Source organism: Cnephaeus nilssonii, assembly GCF_951640355.1.
Source record: "Cnephaeus nilssonii genome assembly, chromosome: 2".
NCBI lineage: Eukaryota > Metazoa > Chordata > Mammalia > Chiroptera > Vespertilionidae > Cnephaeus > Cnephaeus nilssonii.
In genome coordinates, this window is record NC_137073.1 from 39006762 (window position 1) to 39022112 (window position 15351).

The 15351-nt window shown below is 41.5% G+C and overlaps 1 protein-coding gene across 1 annotated transcript in view; it reads left to right on the plus strand.

Annotated features, from left to right (window-relative positions):
• The first annotated feature begins 715 nt into the window (after nucleotides 1-715).
• MARCHF3 (membrane associated ring-CH-type finger 3) overlaps nucleotides 716-15351 on the plus strand; it is a 144970-nt gene continuing 130334 nt past the window's right edge. The window contains exon 1 of the mRNA XM_079779584.1: nucleotides 716-915. The gene's annotated coding sequence lies outside the window, so the exon portion shown is untranslated. The remainder of the gene's footprint in view (nucleotides 916-15351) is intronic.

Here is a 15351-nt window from a genome sequence, read left to right on the forward strand (position 1 = left end):
AGAAGCGGCCCTGGGCGCCACGCGAGGTCCCCGCTGCCCGTGGTGTGGCGGGCAGGGGTGTGGAGGGGCCGGGTAGTGAACTTGCAGAGAGGTTGGAGGTGTCAGAGTTTTGTTTCGGGGGTAACCACAGACCACAATCGGAACATTTTCCGGGGAGCCCAGAGTTCTCAGTTCCAGGCCGGGACTCACCCTCTTTGGGTGTGGGGTTCCCCCCGACTCCTGGGGCTGCTTTGAAGCAGCCAAATTCCGCGCCTCCTGCGGGCGCCGGGTGTAGGTGTGGTCTACCCGGCCTCGGCCCGCGCTGCGGTTGGGTTTCTCGCTTTACACCGAAAAGATTCGCGGGGCTCCGGCCTTTCTCAGCCTTTCGGGGGTCCCCACTTCCCTCCGGAGGCGCCCGGGTCTCTCTGCAGCCGCACCCACAACCCGGGCGCCTCACCACAGCGGTCTGGCCGGCCGCCGGCGCGTCCCCCTCAGCCCTCCGAGGCGGCTATTGGGCCCAGGCGACGGGGCGGAGTCGGACGCTCGGCCCCGCCCCCGGCTTCCCCTGGCCCTAGCGCCACTACGATTGGCTGTAGGATCCACCAGTCACGGGTTGGGGCGACCCGCCCTGCGGGGGGGGGGGGGACCCGAGGCTGGCCCCGCCCCTCCCGCCTCCCGGCCCCGCCTCCCTCCGGAGCCAGGTCTCCTCAGCCGGGAGGTCCGCCTCATTCGCTGAGCCAGTCCCTGAATTGTCAGAGCGCTCCGGGCGGCTGCGGAGCCGTGGCGGCCGCGGGCTGGTCGTGCTCTCTCGGAGGTGCCTGCCCGAGCCGATCCGCCCCGGTCCGCTAGGGCGAGAGACGTCGCTGCTTCGGGGCAACTTGGGGTTCAGGACCCGCAGCAGAGGCGTTGCTTTGAGATCGGGACTTGGCGACCAGGGTGAGTGCTCGGCGCGCAGGCTAGCGGCGCCTCTCGGAGCTGTTCCGCGAGCCGGGGCACTGGACGCGGTCCTGGGGCGCGTCGGCGCGTCTGTCCGAGGGTGGCCGCTGTGGGGAGCCAGGGCTGGGAGGGATGTGCTCCTCGCCGGAATCCCGACTCCTGAACTTCTTGTTTCAAAGCGTCGCAACTGCCCGGGACGCGACTCGGCGTGCACGCGAACTTGGCGTGTGGTCTGTGCCACCCTGGGGATGTGGCCCCGGGCCCTCTGCGGCCGTGGCACGCCTGCCGGGTCGGCCTCTGCGCCGCGGTTCCTAGATGGCTCGCGGGCGGGTTCCAGAAAAATTGAACCCGCGCCGGAGTCGTCGGCAGTATAACCCCGCGTCCGCGTCTGATCTGGAGCCCGAGCCAGCGATCTTGGGGTTCGGGGTGGGTCTTCAGCTGTCAGAGAACTTAAGGAACCAGCCAGGTTCTGTAGCGGGGGCTTCAGTGTTTTGCAGTTATTGGAAGGAAATGACAGCTCGGATATTAAACTTTGGGAAGTCATTACTTTCTACTAGCACTGGAATCCGCGTCCCTCACGAGGTGCTCGGACCTCCGCGTCACTGCCAGGTGTGTCCAAAGACGTCGTCGGAACCAGGGGGAGCTCCTGTCTGTCCCAGGGCCCGGAGCCCCCGGGAGTACGGGACCAGACCGTGAAATGAACCACCAGGCTGGTCGAGTGGCGTTTGCCTGAGCACCTGTGTGTTTAAGTGATGAAGTTGTGACAGGAACTGACAACAGGATTTAAGGTTAAACCTGACACTTCATTTGTCACTCAGTCTGGGATAGACTTTTTTTTTTTTTAATCTTAATGATAAGGAGTAAAAGCAGCTGGTTTTTCTGAGGGCAGTTACATACATGTAATTTATGTTATGTGTGGACTCAGTAGAATTTAATACAATATTTTCTTGTAATTCTTCTTTGACGTGAAAGAGAGCTTGTTGAGAGTACTTGGTCTGGAGACTTGGGATCAGAATTTGGGAATATTTTGGTCTTTGAAAACATATAAAAAGGTTGAGATCTATAGCTATCCATGTGTGTGTTTGCATATGTAGATATGCATATATGTGTGCGTACACATATGTGTGCGTATAAAATTGACAGGTGAATGAAATAGAAATATATGCAGAGGGAAACAACCTTGAACTTCCCCTGGGTGGAGAGATGGACCCTCTGATCTGTGGGGTGCATAATGAGTGTAAGCATGTCTGGATCTGCCTGGTCTGTCTGGGTCAGTATATGTCCATGAACTTTATGAGCATTCAGTTCAGTACCATTCGGTGCAGATTCCACGTTCCTATTTTACAGCCCTGCAGCCGCCAGCTGGCCCATCTGTTAAAACATAACATGTACACTTCAGTGGGAGCCCTAGGATGGAGCGTGGGTAGGGGGCAACCCTTAGTACAAACATGCTACAAACAAAGCCTGCCTCCCAAGTTCTATTTTCATACAGTATTCAGCCTGAACTTGTGATTTGGGTGAGGAAGAAAAAGAGTGTTTGACTCTTCAGAAATGGCAAACCGCATTTTGTGAAATAATTATAGCCATGATTTGGGGAGGGGGTATTTATGGGAGGAAAAAAAATCCCTCTAGGAAAGAAATGTGGTGCTTGTCACATCACCATGCAACACTGGTTTACTGCTTTGCAGTAGCATGCATTTTAGAAACTGTGTTCTTTTGCTTCTTAAGAGATGCATTACAACGAATCATTTTGCACCAAAAAAAAAAAATCACTAATAGATGTAAACAGAGCTTTATTGCAGAGGCTATTTAATCTATTAGAGTTAAGACTGCCTTACTAATTCTAATGAAATGTGTTTTTAGGAATTTATAACTTGCATATAAATTCATAGTCAGCCTAATCACTAGTTGCAATGGTTTACAATTTATAGTTTAAAAAAATAATAAAAACCTTTATCACAAAAATTCTGATGAGTAAAAGGATATTGGAGGGGCTTAACAGCTTAATAAATTCCTGCAGCCAAATGACTGATACTTAAAATAACTATAAATTCCTTTAATAGCATAATTATTTTTTGGTGACAAAATAAAGGCAATATTTTTGTGAAGCATAGTTGATATTTTCCCAATAATTTTATGCTCATAATTACATTTTAATAATGGTGTTCATTATATGTTGCAGAATAAACTGCAATGGTTCTTAAGAACTCATCACAAGAAGTATTGTTTTTATTTTTATGGTACTTAAACATTTGGGGGGAAATGTGCAAATCCCTAATCTGTCTTTAAATTGCTGATGGACTACGTAGACATAATAACTCTCCTGCCTTGACATGAATCATCTGAGTCAATTGGGTTGTTCCTTAGAAATTCATTTTATAGGCTGGACTCCAATCTCTGGGATTCGAGTCTGGGGTGGGGCTTAGGAATCTGCTTTTTAACAAGCACCCCCAAGTGATTCTTGATATAAAAGAGCAATATCCTCTATAAGTTGATTTAACAAATATTTGTTTCAAAATTTCCAGGTGACATTTACTGGCCTTGTGAAATTTATAGGTAACACTTTAATTCTCTGTTTTCAACAACGGCACCTTTTGTCCTGTGCTCAGAAGTGTTTTGGAAACCTCAGCTATCCCTGTTCCAGGTTAGCCCCAGTTCTAAGGAAGTCTGTCTGGGGAAGCAAGGTAATTTAATCTTAGTCCTTCCATTCTTAGTCCTTCCATTCTCTACTCCAAGTCCAGTGGATTCCTGGGGTCTCCGGGGTGACTTTGCCAGTCCTAATTTACATTCCTGAGAATTTCTCCTTGGAGGTTAGATGAATCCTAGCCCTTGGGTGAATCCTAGCCCTTTGATACTTTAAAGTTGTTCCAGGTTGGGGCCTAGAACCTCAGCAGGGCTAGTATCAACTTATCCAAGGTCAAGGATCTTCTTGGGAAGCTATAGCTGGCTTGCCTCTTTGTCAGGAATGTCCCAAGCCAACCACTCAGAGACCCAGGGGATCTTATTTTCAGAAAGTCATCTTAGAAGTACTTTGAGCTGTCCCAACTAATTGGGTACATAGATTTTCTTAGCATCACAGAGTGATGAGTTGAGAATTGATTGCCATCTCGCCTTACAAATCAGTGTAAATTTCAATTTATTAATTATTGCCAATTTGTGTGTTTTTTCATGTATAGTTTGATACCAATGTTTAAGTTCAGTTCTCCCATTTCAGACTGGCATAATTCTCCATTTAAGACTCCTGGAAAAGGTTTAAAAGAGAAAGGATCTATGAGAAGTTGTTGCCCTTTCCTCTTTCTACCATCCAAGTACCTAAAAAAACAAATGATTTCTCAGAGGTCAGCAGTGCCCAGAATATTTACTTCCCTGAGGACAAAAGGATGTGGGTAGGCTGGGAAACTGAACTGGGATTGTTCCAGGCCCCTGCATCATTACAGGAACTTTTACAGAGCAATTTCTGTTTTAAGGAGCACTTGACAGGCATGTTTATAGGTTGCTTATCTTGATTCTTTGAGTACCATGATCTTTTCCCCCACTTTGTTACAGATGAGCAAACAGCAACCACAAAGATGACACCAATAACTGAGAAGTTGGCCTTGTTTTTTGAATTGTTGTTATTTAGCATCGTGGTGAGATAATAAAGTTCTGCTTAATCATTTATACCATCTATAGTTTTTATTTTTTTTAACCTTTCCTATTTTTTAATATTGAATATAACCTTGGGACAGTTTTCTTTCTTTTTTTTTTTTTAACAGTTTTCTTTATAAAACTAACCACCATATACTATGATCATTGGTTCAATGAACCTGACCTTAACCAGCCAGCCTTGAGCCACCATGGCAAATAATTTGCTAAAGGTCACAGAGTACAATGGCAGTAAAGCCTATATGTTGAATTTTTTTTTTTACTAATATTTTAGACCTGTACTGTTTGCCTGTTGAGTCATGCTGCTAATAATGTTTTTAGGCTGGCAGGATACAGTTGCTTATATTTCACTTGACCAGTTTCTGAATGATTGGATGGACCTAAAAAATTTTTAAAGCCTAAGGTATAATTTCAGCCCCTGATTATGCAATGGGACTGATTTGTGCTAGTTAAAAACAACAGTAGAATGCTACTTTTCTTGGAACTGGGTCATAGGTCATTGCAAGCTTCTAAGCAACAATTTTGCAATTCTGGTTTGGTTTTGGTTTTGTTTTGGGGTTTGGAGGGGTTTGTTTTGGTGAGGGTTTTTTTGTTTTTTGGGGGGTATTTTTGGCCATGGGATACTTGTGGCAAAAAGAATTTGACAAATTCTTTTCAAGTTTTGACCTTCCTTTCAATATATCCTTATGCCCATGGAAAAATCTACTTATGAAAAATTCACTTTTCAAATCAGCCTGCCCTTGTTTGTTTGTTGGTTGGTTGGTTGGTTGTTTTTTTATTTTTATTGATTTTTAGAAAGAGAGGAAGGGGAAGGGACAGAGAGAGAAACATTGATGGGAGAATGGAACATCAAGGAGCATCGATCAGCTGCATGCCCCCTACTGGGGATCAAAGCCCAAAACTCGAACATGTACCCTGACCAGGAATCGAACTGGTAACCTTTTTTGGTGCACAGGATGATGCCCAACCAACTGAGCCACACTGGCCAGGGCAATTTGCCCTTGTAACAGTTCCTAATACTAAAATTTTAGCCATAATTCTCCTCCAAAATTCTCCTGAAACTCCTACCTTCACTTTGTGGTGGTAGTTTTTGTTTTGTTTGTCTTGTTTTGCATCTAGTAACATCTTCTAATATAGAACAGGTAGTGAGATATAGAAGTTTTACACTAGTTTTAATTTTGTGGATTTAACTGTAACAATAGTAAGGAAAAATAAAAATAGGTATAATATTAAAGTTATGTTGATAAGCGTATCACATTAGATAATCCCATAGTTTCTGTGGGAAATTTATGAATGAAGTGACAGATGCACTCATCTGTGGCTGTACAGACACTCTTCTGATACAGGCTGAGAAACAGAACTGAAGACAGCATCCTGGGTTACAGAAGAAAAACAAATGTTAAGCACTAAGAAAAGAGTTGGCAAAAAGTGAAGGGTCAGCGGTGGGATGGGACGAGGAGAGTGGTGGGAAAAAAATACCTCCAGTAAAATGCCAGACAGGATGGTAAGAAATTTATAGAGGTGCTGATGGTTTGGGGTTTCTTGGGGGCATTGATTCTGTTTTATATTGTCTTCACAACCCGCTTGCCCTGCTTGCTTTAAATAATTTATTACAGCAGCAGGCCTTCCTCTGGTTAGTTTCTTTTTTTATAACTTTTTCCTTCTCATCTCTGGGTCTAATCAGAGGCATATATAATAGTGTGGCTGCTCTAGAGTACTCAGGAAAGTCCGTGATCAATATTACTATGCTGCATTATAAACCCAGGGCTATTCCTTTCTATTTTGCAGTGTTTTCTTCCCTGTTGTATTAACTCAATATCTATGTTTTAAACAATATTTTATTAATCCTTGCACAATGACACTTCTGGGCTTATTCTTCTTGGCTAGAACTATCTTTTGAGCAATCCATCATCAGACCACCATTAATCTAATGATGTATTTATTGCTCACTATCGCAGCACTGGCAAGAAACCCAGTATGGTTCTAAAAATTTGATTAAAAAGAAATCAAGTTTTTGCAGGGCATAGCCATCAAATTATGTTAGCAGCTGCCAAATATATTTTATGCTAAAATACACACACATATTTTAAGTGAGCAAAATGTGATTTTTTTCCAAAAGCTTCTAAAACTTTTTACTAGGAAATTAGTAGAACAAGAAGATACCTCATAATTAGAAAAATTATGATTGCACTCTCCACCTCATCCAAAGATAAGGGTGTGTGTGTTGTTGTTGTTGTTTTTGTTTTTAGATTATGCCCCTAGACACTAAAATGGATAGATTTATCTTTTTAATTGATAAGATAATTTTAGTGATAAGAACTAGCTCCTCATCCTTGAACTATCTACCAGGCAATCATTACAAAGTAGAATGGATTTCATTTAATTAACAAATAGTAATAGAGTATCTATCATGGGTAGCACCTCTTCTCTGTTAGCTAACTCAAAGTGCAGTTCAAGTATTAACACCTACTATGGGAAGCTTTTCCATGTCCTGATAGAAATCCCCTTGAGGGCAGGGACCACACCTCTCATCTTGTAGCTTCTCAAGGAAGGGTATTCAAGAAATAGTTGCTAGGTGCACTACTAGAGGCTACAAAGAATTTCAAGTGGACACCTACAAGGCCTTGAAAGGATATGGCAAAGATATTCATCAAAAGTATGAGTGTTAGCAATAGCAATCCAAGGGCCAGGCTTTCGACTTCAGTACCAGACTCGGCATTTCATATTAAGTATCACCTACTCCCGCCCCCTCCATCCTAAAGTCCCTCTGCTTCATTCCTGCCTTGCCTTTCTCTCACCACCTCCCTGTTGTGTCTTCTTCATGAATATCTCCAACTCTCCCCCTAGCCTAGGCCATCTTCCCTCATTCCTTTTTTGTTCCCATACCACTTGTTATATTTTGAAAAGGCAGCTAACCCATGGGCTCCCTTTTGAGACTTGGGACGTCCTCACTCTCATATCCTTTCTTTCTTTTTGTCTTTTTGTTTGTTTTTCTCACTCTATCTTTTGAAGTCTCAGATGGCTTGGTTCCTTTCACCACCTAGTGGAGGTGACCAGCTAGCTTTGGCCATGGGAGGTTTGGGTGCCTTGGAGGAACAAGATGGTGCTGGGCCTAGAGGCTGCTGACATCCAAAGCTCAGCAGAATGGGGAAACTTGACATTTGTTACGAGAAGCTTTTTTAAAAAAAAACACCAAAAAACAGTAGTTTTGATTTCAGAGACAAACTTTCATAATATTTTTCATTTATAAATCTCCCTTTGTTCAGGAAGTGCCCCATAGACAGTCATTTTTATGGCATGGTCTGATGGCTTAAGTAAGTGCCAGTTCTTACCTCGAGCTGGGTTACTGAGGTCATGTACTGATCTTGTGTCCAAGTGGAGATTATGGATCAGCTGAATTAAGGCTAACTGCCTGAGGTCAGGGCCATTAGGATAGTCCTTTTTCTTTAGGTCTTCACAGACTCTAAATGACTGTATCATCTGGGACATTAGCCTTACTTAACACAGGTGCTTTCTTCTCAGACCTGCCAAGAAAATATCATTAGAAAATTGAGTGATTACATCTAAAGTTATTTAGGTGTTCAAAGTAACAGAGAAGATGAGCAACTCTAGATTAGGTCACGGACTCAAATACTGGTTTCTTTTGGATCTTGTAAGTCAGGAGCACCTGCCCCTGCACATCCCAGGGCTTTTGCTTTCACGTAGGCGCTGGGGCTGGGAGGCCTTGAGGAAGGCTCAGGTGAGGGCTAGTGGCAAACATCTGTAGAACACATTGTTCAGCCCCTTCCCTGCAACCAGTGGAGGTTCACTCTGTGGAGTCTTGCTTTGGTAATTTCTCATGGCTGCTTTCAGGTGTCTCAAATACCAAATCTTCCTCTTCTACTTCGCAAATACACTGAGTGGCCAGATTATTAGGATCTCTGAACGCATAATAATCTGGCCACTCAGTGTATATCCTATATAATAAAAGGCTAATATGCAAATTGTCCCCTTGACCAGGAGTTTGACCAGCAGGCAGGCTGGCCAACTGCCCATGTCCCCTCCCCCTGGCCAGGCTGGCCAGACCCCACCCATGCATGAATTCATGCACCAGGCCTCTAATATATATATATATATATATATATATATATATATATATATATATATACACACACACACACACACACACACACACACAGAGTGGCCAGATTATTATGCATTCAGAGATCATAATAATCTGGCCACTCAGTGTATGTTACACAAACAGAGATTCTCACAGAATGTTCTCATCCTTAACCTTCTAAGTTTCCCCAATTCCAACTTTTCTCCTTTGTTTAGCCCCACCCTCCAATAATGTTTTCCTTTTTTTGACATTCTCCTTCCCTTCTGTTCAGGTAAGAACTTTACTTTATAAAAGCTCTATTATAATCAGTATTACCATGAATCTTATCCCTTTGGGAGTGACTGCATTTTTGAACACTTTCAAAGGACTTTTCTACAGCATTCCAGAGTATTTTTCTGATGCTAAGAAATAGATCACATTTATGCAAGATATTACATGTTCTGACAACCTTACAGAGTGTAAAAGTAATTAGTCTCACAAAACCTCAGTTTTTACCAGCCTTACCCATGCTTGCCAGTGACACCTCCCTTATCCTTCTAATCACTCTTACAACCTCCTGTGTATTTTTTAATCATTAAGAAACAAGATCACAAGTCTCAACTTGCAAGATATATTCATTACAACCAAGGAGAGGAAGCTTTCTACAAAAACCAAAACAGGTACCCACAGAATAGGGAAAAGAAAGGTAGGGCTACCCTGATATCTTTAATAGCAGAACATGTGGATTGGTGCACCCTTTCTTGATAAATTCTTACTTTGTTGTTCTAACTAATCATGCATGGCCTATGTCTCTAGAGAGGCTGGGTTATTGCCTTGTAGCTATTGTCACTTTTTTCTTTCCCTTATGAATTATTTCCAGTAAGTTTTAGTTTTCTCTCCTTCGGTTATTTAATTTAATTTTTATTTGGGGGGGAAGGGGTTCAGGTTTCTTTTCCTGATCTAACTCCTTAAGTTGGGTTGTTTCTAAACTCTCCAAATATTCTCCTACCACTTTCCTGACCCAGACAACATGTCACAGTTAGATACCATCCTCACATTGAATGAATTTCCATTTTTGCTACAGATTAGTAATTAAGACACTAAGTGGAATTTTGATAGTGACCCTTTCAAGAGCTAAGACACCATTTATATCCTGTTTTAATTATGGTCTCTTAGAAAATCTTCCCCTGTTATAATGTTCACCCCATTTTCTAAGTAATGTTTTTCAAATACGACACTGAATTATGAAATCTGTGTGCATTACATTTTCTGCTCTCCAGTATGTGCTAAATTTATAATTCTATAATTTTCTTGTAGGAAAAATGCTTATAAGACTGGAATGGTTAATTTGGTTTCAAACCATACTGCTTTTTTGCTTATTATGAACCATTAAACATTGAAGTGATCTTTTCTTTTTCTTCATTCCCAACCCTCACCACAGCTCCCCAAGCAATAATGCCACTCCATCCCTTCCTTCCATGCTCTATGCTTTTATTTATTTTTTAACATGACAGATATTTTCTTTTTACTGGGCCCAAATATTTTCAACTTTAAGATAATTCTACATAGCTGGGGGAAAAAAAAATCAGCCATTGTCCTTTGATGATCATGGTATTTCCCCCTTCTTTTTCAGGCATGTCTGCCTCCTGACTACAAACCATAATATTGCACCTCTTCTCCGGAGTGCTTCTGCCCCTTAATCCTCTTATCCCAGTGGAATGTGAAGCTACTTCTGCTTCCTTAACTTCTGCCTTGTGCCTGGGATCTGTGCTAGTCCTACGTGGTCTCTACTGAAATTCTTGTAATTGGATAAGGCTACCACAATAGGTAGCCTTATGGACTTCATTTAGGTCTTGGGGGAAAAACAGGTGTCTGGGCAGGAGGGAGGTAAAAGTCAAAGTTGTTTTTTAAAAAATATTTTTTCATTGATTTCAGAGAGGAAGGGAGAGGAAGAGAGAGAGAGAGAAACATCAATGATGAGAGAAAATCATCGCTGCCCTACACTGGAGATTGAGTCCACAACCCAGGCATATGCCCTGGGAATTTGAACCCTGGCCTCCTGGTTCAAAGGCTGAGCCATGCTGGCCAGGCGAATGTCAAAGCTTTTAAACAAACAGAGAAAGCCAAAGACAGAGAGAGGGCCATTTAGTACCAGCTACCCATGCCACAGTACCATCTTCTTGGGATTTCTAGGGTTGTTATGCCCCCAGGCTTTTCTGGATGACCAGTTAAAATTCTGTGTCATCCCATACCCAGGTTTCTGGAGTTCACTGAGCAAGAATCAGAAGTCCTAGTTACATTCCTAGACCATCCCAGAGACAAAGAAATTAGTGATGTTTGTGAATAGAAATGTCCTGCTAGGAGACCTTCTGTACAAAACACAGGACTCCAACTCAAGTTAACCTTAACAGTAAGGGAAGTGTCGTATCCATGTGAGAAGTAGGGCTGGTGGCAGGATTGGTTGATTCATTGACACAATGGTATCATCAGGGATACAGGTTCCTTTCATGTCTCTGCCTCTGAACTTGTCCTCAGGGACCAGTTCATCCTAAGACTGGTTCTTTACAAGATGGCTATAGTTGTTCAGATGATCATTTGCAAGAATGTCAATATCTAGAGCACAGAAAACAGATACCTTGTTTCTCTCTTTTTTTTTCTTAAATCCTCACCCGACAATATTTTTCCATTGATTTTTAGAGAGAGTGGGAGAGAAAAGGAAAGACAGAAATATTGATGTGAGAGAAACACATCGATTGGTTGCCTCCTGTACCCCAACCAGGGCCTGGGCCGGGGAGGAGCCTGCAGCCGAGGTACGTGCCCTTGACCAGAATTGAACCCAGAATCCTTTGGTCTGCAGGCCGATGCTCTATCTACTGAGCCAAACCGGCTAGGGCCAAGGTCTCTTTTTAAAAATATGTATGTTTTTTATTTATTTCAGAGAGGAAGAGAGGGAGAGAGATATAGAAACATCAATGATGAGAGAGAATCATTGATCCACTGCCTCCCTAATGGGAATCAAGCCTGAAACCCTGGCATGTGCCCTGACCAGGAATCAAACCGTGACCTCCTGGTTTAGAGGTTGAGGCTCAACCACTGAGCCACACTGGCCTGGCTCCAGGGTTTCTTTTTGAAAAATATAAAAACATGACAAAGAAGAATTTAAGAAGACCTCTCTTCTCATCTCATTGATCAGAATAGGATCACATGCTCACCTGTAAATTGGTCACTAGTGAGAAGATCAATCATCACTCCCTGAGGAAGAAAGGAGGTGAATTTGAACAAAATCAGGATTCTGTTAGTAAAAAAGAAGTATGTGTGTGGGAGTGAGGGGGCAATAGATGTTGGCGGGCAATTGTAAGTGTCTACTACATTTTGTGACTTGGAAAGTAACTATAAAATTCCCTTTATGACTGCTGTATCATTTGGTAGATACCATGAACTGCATGAGCTACACATTCCTAGACACAAAATGGCAAGCCTGGGTTGACAGGGAGAAAAAAGCCACAATGAAGACTAATTAAGGACAGAGAAATGAACCAAGATCAATCATTATTCTGATTAGAACCATAATAAACCCTAATAATTTTGAATGTACTAATTTATGTCTATTTGTATTCTATAAGTAGATGATTTTTACTGAATAAAAAATATTAAAATAACTTGCTTATTTCACAATAATTCTATATTTCTGTTGTTATTTTGCAGTATAGGTCTATTTGAATGTAAACATTTTTATTAACTTTATTTACATATCATAGCGTTAACAATAATGATAATTACTGATGATTGTAATTGGCCATTATTTATTGAATACCCTTTTATAAATTAGGAATTGAGCATCTAAGAGGAGCTAGTAATTTGCTTAGGTCACATAACTACTGAGTGGATAAGCTAGGATTTAGACTCAGGTTCATTTACTCATGTCCCTTTTCTACTCTCCACGGCTTCCCTTTGCCTCGGAAGGTAGTCCCAAAACTATGGCAAGGCCTAAGTGATTGAGCCCTGCCCATCTCTGTGACCTCATTATTTACCCTCTTGCGTAATTCAGTTTTCTAATCACACTAGCTTCCTGTTTGTCTGATAAGCCAGTCCCATTACCACCTCTGACCCTGTTCTGTCTGCTTAGATCACACATCTTAGGTTTGTCTGGCTACATCCTTTCCATTAAGGGCTCCTCTTCAGAGGCACCTCTCAGCACTATTCCATCTAATCTGTTTAGGAGGCCCCCACCCACACCCCAATTCTCTGTTTCTTCCCTGTTTTTGTTTCTTTTATGATACTTGCCACCACCTTGTTTTGTGTACTTGGTTTTGTCTGAATTCCCAACTAGACTATACTAGGAAGTTCCATGAGGGCAGAGACCCTATAAAATGAATGAGCAAGCAAGCGCATAAGTTGATGAAAAGATGAATATTTAGAAGTTTTGATATCTAATAATTCATAGTCAGTCTTTTTCTTTTCCAGTAGGAATAAAGTGGGATGTTGATTGTCAATTTGAGCTGAGTATATGCACCCTAGCTTTTTTCCTATAAAATTTGAAAACTTAAGAAAACTTGTTTTTCTTTCTCTCTCTCTCTCTCTCACTGAGAGTAAGATAAGATATAAATATCAAAGTTATTTAGAGAAAAGATAGACTTACTACTACAGTAGAATTACATGAATACAAGAGGGAAATTTGAATAATACTTTTAACGTTAGTTTTTATGTTGATTATAGTTTTAAGGATGCCAGCTCCTTTAATTGGGTATAAACCTTTAAATATGAAGGTACACATATAAGGATAAATGTAAATTGGGAGAATTATAATGACATGATAATTTGCAGTAGCAAATTCACTTAAACAAATAAAATTGCGTTCTCTGCTTACACATAATTTTTCATTTGAACTCATGTATCTACTAAAATGATTCATTCTTAGAACTTAATTAGTTTGAGGAAATTATAAAGGTGAAAATTGAAAACTAGCTTTAGCTCACATATTAATTTGGAAGGGACTGACAGAAGTGAAGCCTAGTGCCCCCTCGGAGCTCCCTTTTCTCTGGCATTCAGCTTAGGACTTTTTTCCACCAAAGTACGTGCCTTAATGTTCTTTCCTTCCCTGTCATTCTGAGGGTTGCTTGGTCATTTGCTAAATATGTTGTGAGCCATTATTTTCTGAGGCTTGCTGTGTGACTTTACCACTCAACTACATAAATCGTCATTTCAACTTGGACGAGAACCTCACATTCCTCTCCTACCTGCCCATCTGTCCTGGATTTTTTCCCAGTTGACCTTGCAAGCTACAGGGTATTTCTCTGTGCAGTTTTTCAGCCTAAACCCAGTTGACACTGTTCTGCCTTCTGGGGTTCCCACTATTACAAAAACCTGTTAGAATCACTTACTATGAAATATATTTCTCAGCTAAACTCCCTGTATCAGATTTCCAAAAACAGATAGAAATTTTATGGTGAGTAGAATACATCATATTTGAGACTAATTTTTAATCTGGTTCCTTCCAGATTGTCTTTCTGGTTTGCATCAGCGACAAGTCAGAAAAAGAAAAAAAAACTGAAGGGGGAAGAAAGGGAAAAGAATGTTTTGATGTTCACATTGTACTTTCTTCCTGAGTATCATGGTGGGGACCTCTTTCTTCCTCACTTTATAACCTGGTTAGATATGGGTGTATGACTGGGTTAGAATCCATCAAGATCCAGGTAATGATGAGACTGGTAATTAAAGGGCTGGATCAGCATATCAGCATTGTTTAAGTTAGGCAGGTGCATGGTCTATGTAAGCTCTTGAAAGCCTGTTTGACAGGGTAGTTTTCATATACAGTGGATTGGCCCTTTTATTGCTAAAAAAAAAAAAAAGGCTTTTCCTCCCTTTCTTGATAATCTGTGTGGGTAGGAAACAGCATGAGGTTGCAGAAAATGTAAAGTAAAAGCAGTAGCAAGGAGAAAGAATCCATAATGGGCACACACACATGGCTGGAATATTTCCCAAGTACTTGGGGTGAGGGGATGGCAGTGAGGTTTCTTTGGCAGAGGCAAAGTAGAACATGTGCTTTTCCATGTGTGAATACTATGCTTTGAAAGGTTCTTTATGATTCACAAAAGCAGCTGCTTTTGAGCTGGTGTAGCACAGAGTTTTGGAAATTCACTTAAAATGGGGTATTGCAGTCTCCTGACATCTGTTTTGGAGATTTGGTTGAGTGAGGGGAATTTGCTTATTCACAAGTGACAAGGAACAAGTATTCTTCATTAGAGTATTAGACCCTTTAAGGTTTGGGGATCAAAGCTAACCAGAAAAGACGTTTTGAATAGTCATTTGCTATGTTACATACATACATAAATTTGCAATAATGACTTCTTAATTTTGAAAACTGTGTATGACAGTTTTACTTTGCCTGGTAAATCAACTTTCCTGAGTTACTCTCAGTTTTTTTGTTATATTGTAAGGGTTTCTTGCTAGGTATTCATAATCTTATGATGCATTGTTCTTTAGCGAGTTTTAATTTTACCCATAGTTTTACCTAACAAATCCTGTTGTTTTCTCTTTTTGTACACTTCTATTCCATTTCTGAGTGTTAGTTTTTTTGTTTGTTTCTCTAAGCGTTAGTTTTTGTCTACTGTTCTATCCTCATTAATAAGTTGTTTTCACTTTTCCAAGGATTTCAAACCTAAGTAATACCAGCAGTGTTGTTGTTCCCTGTCACTTTCAACAAGAGTCTT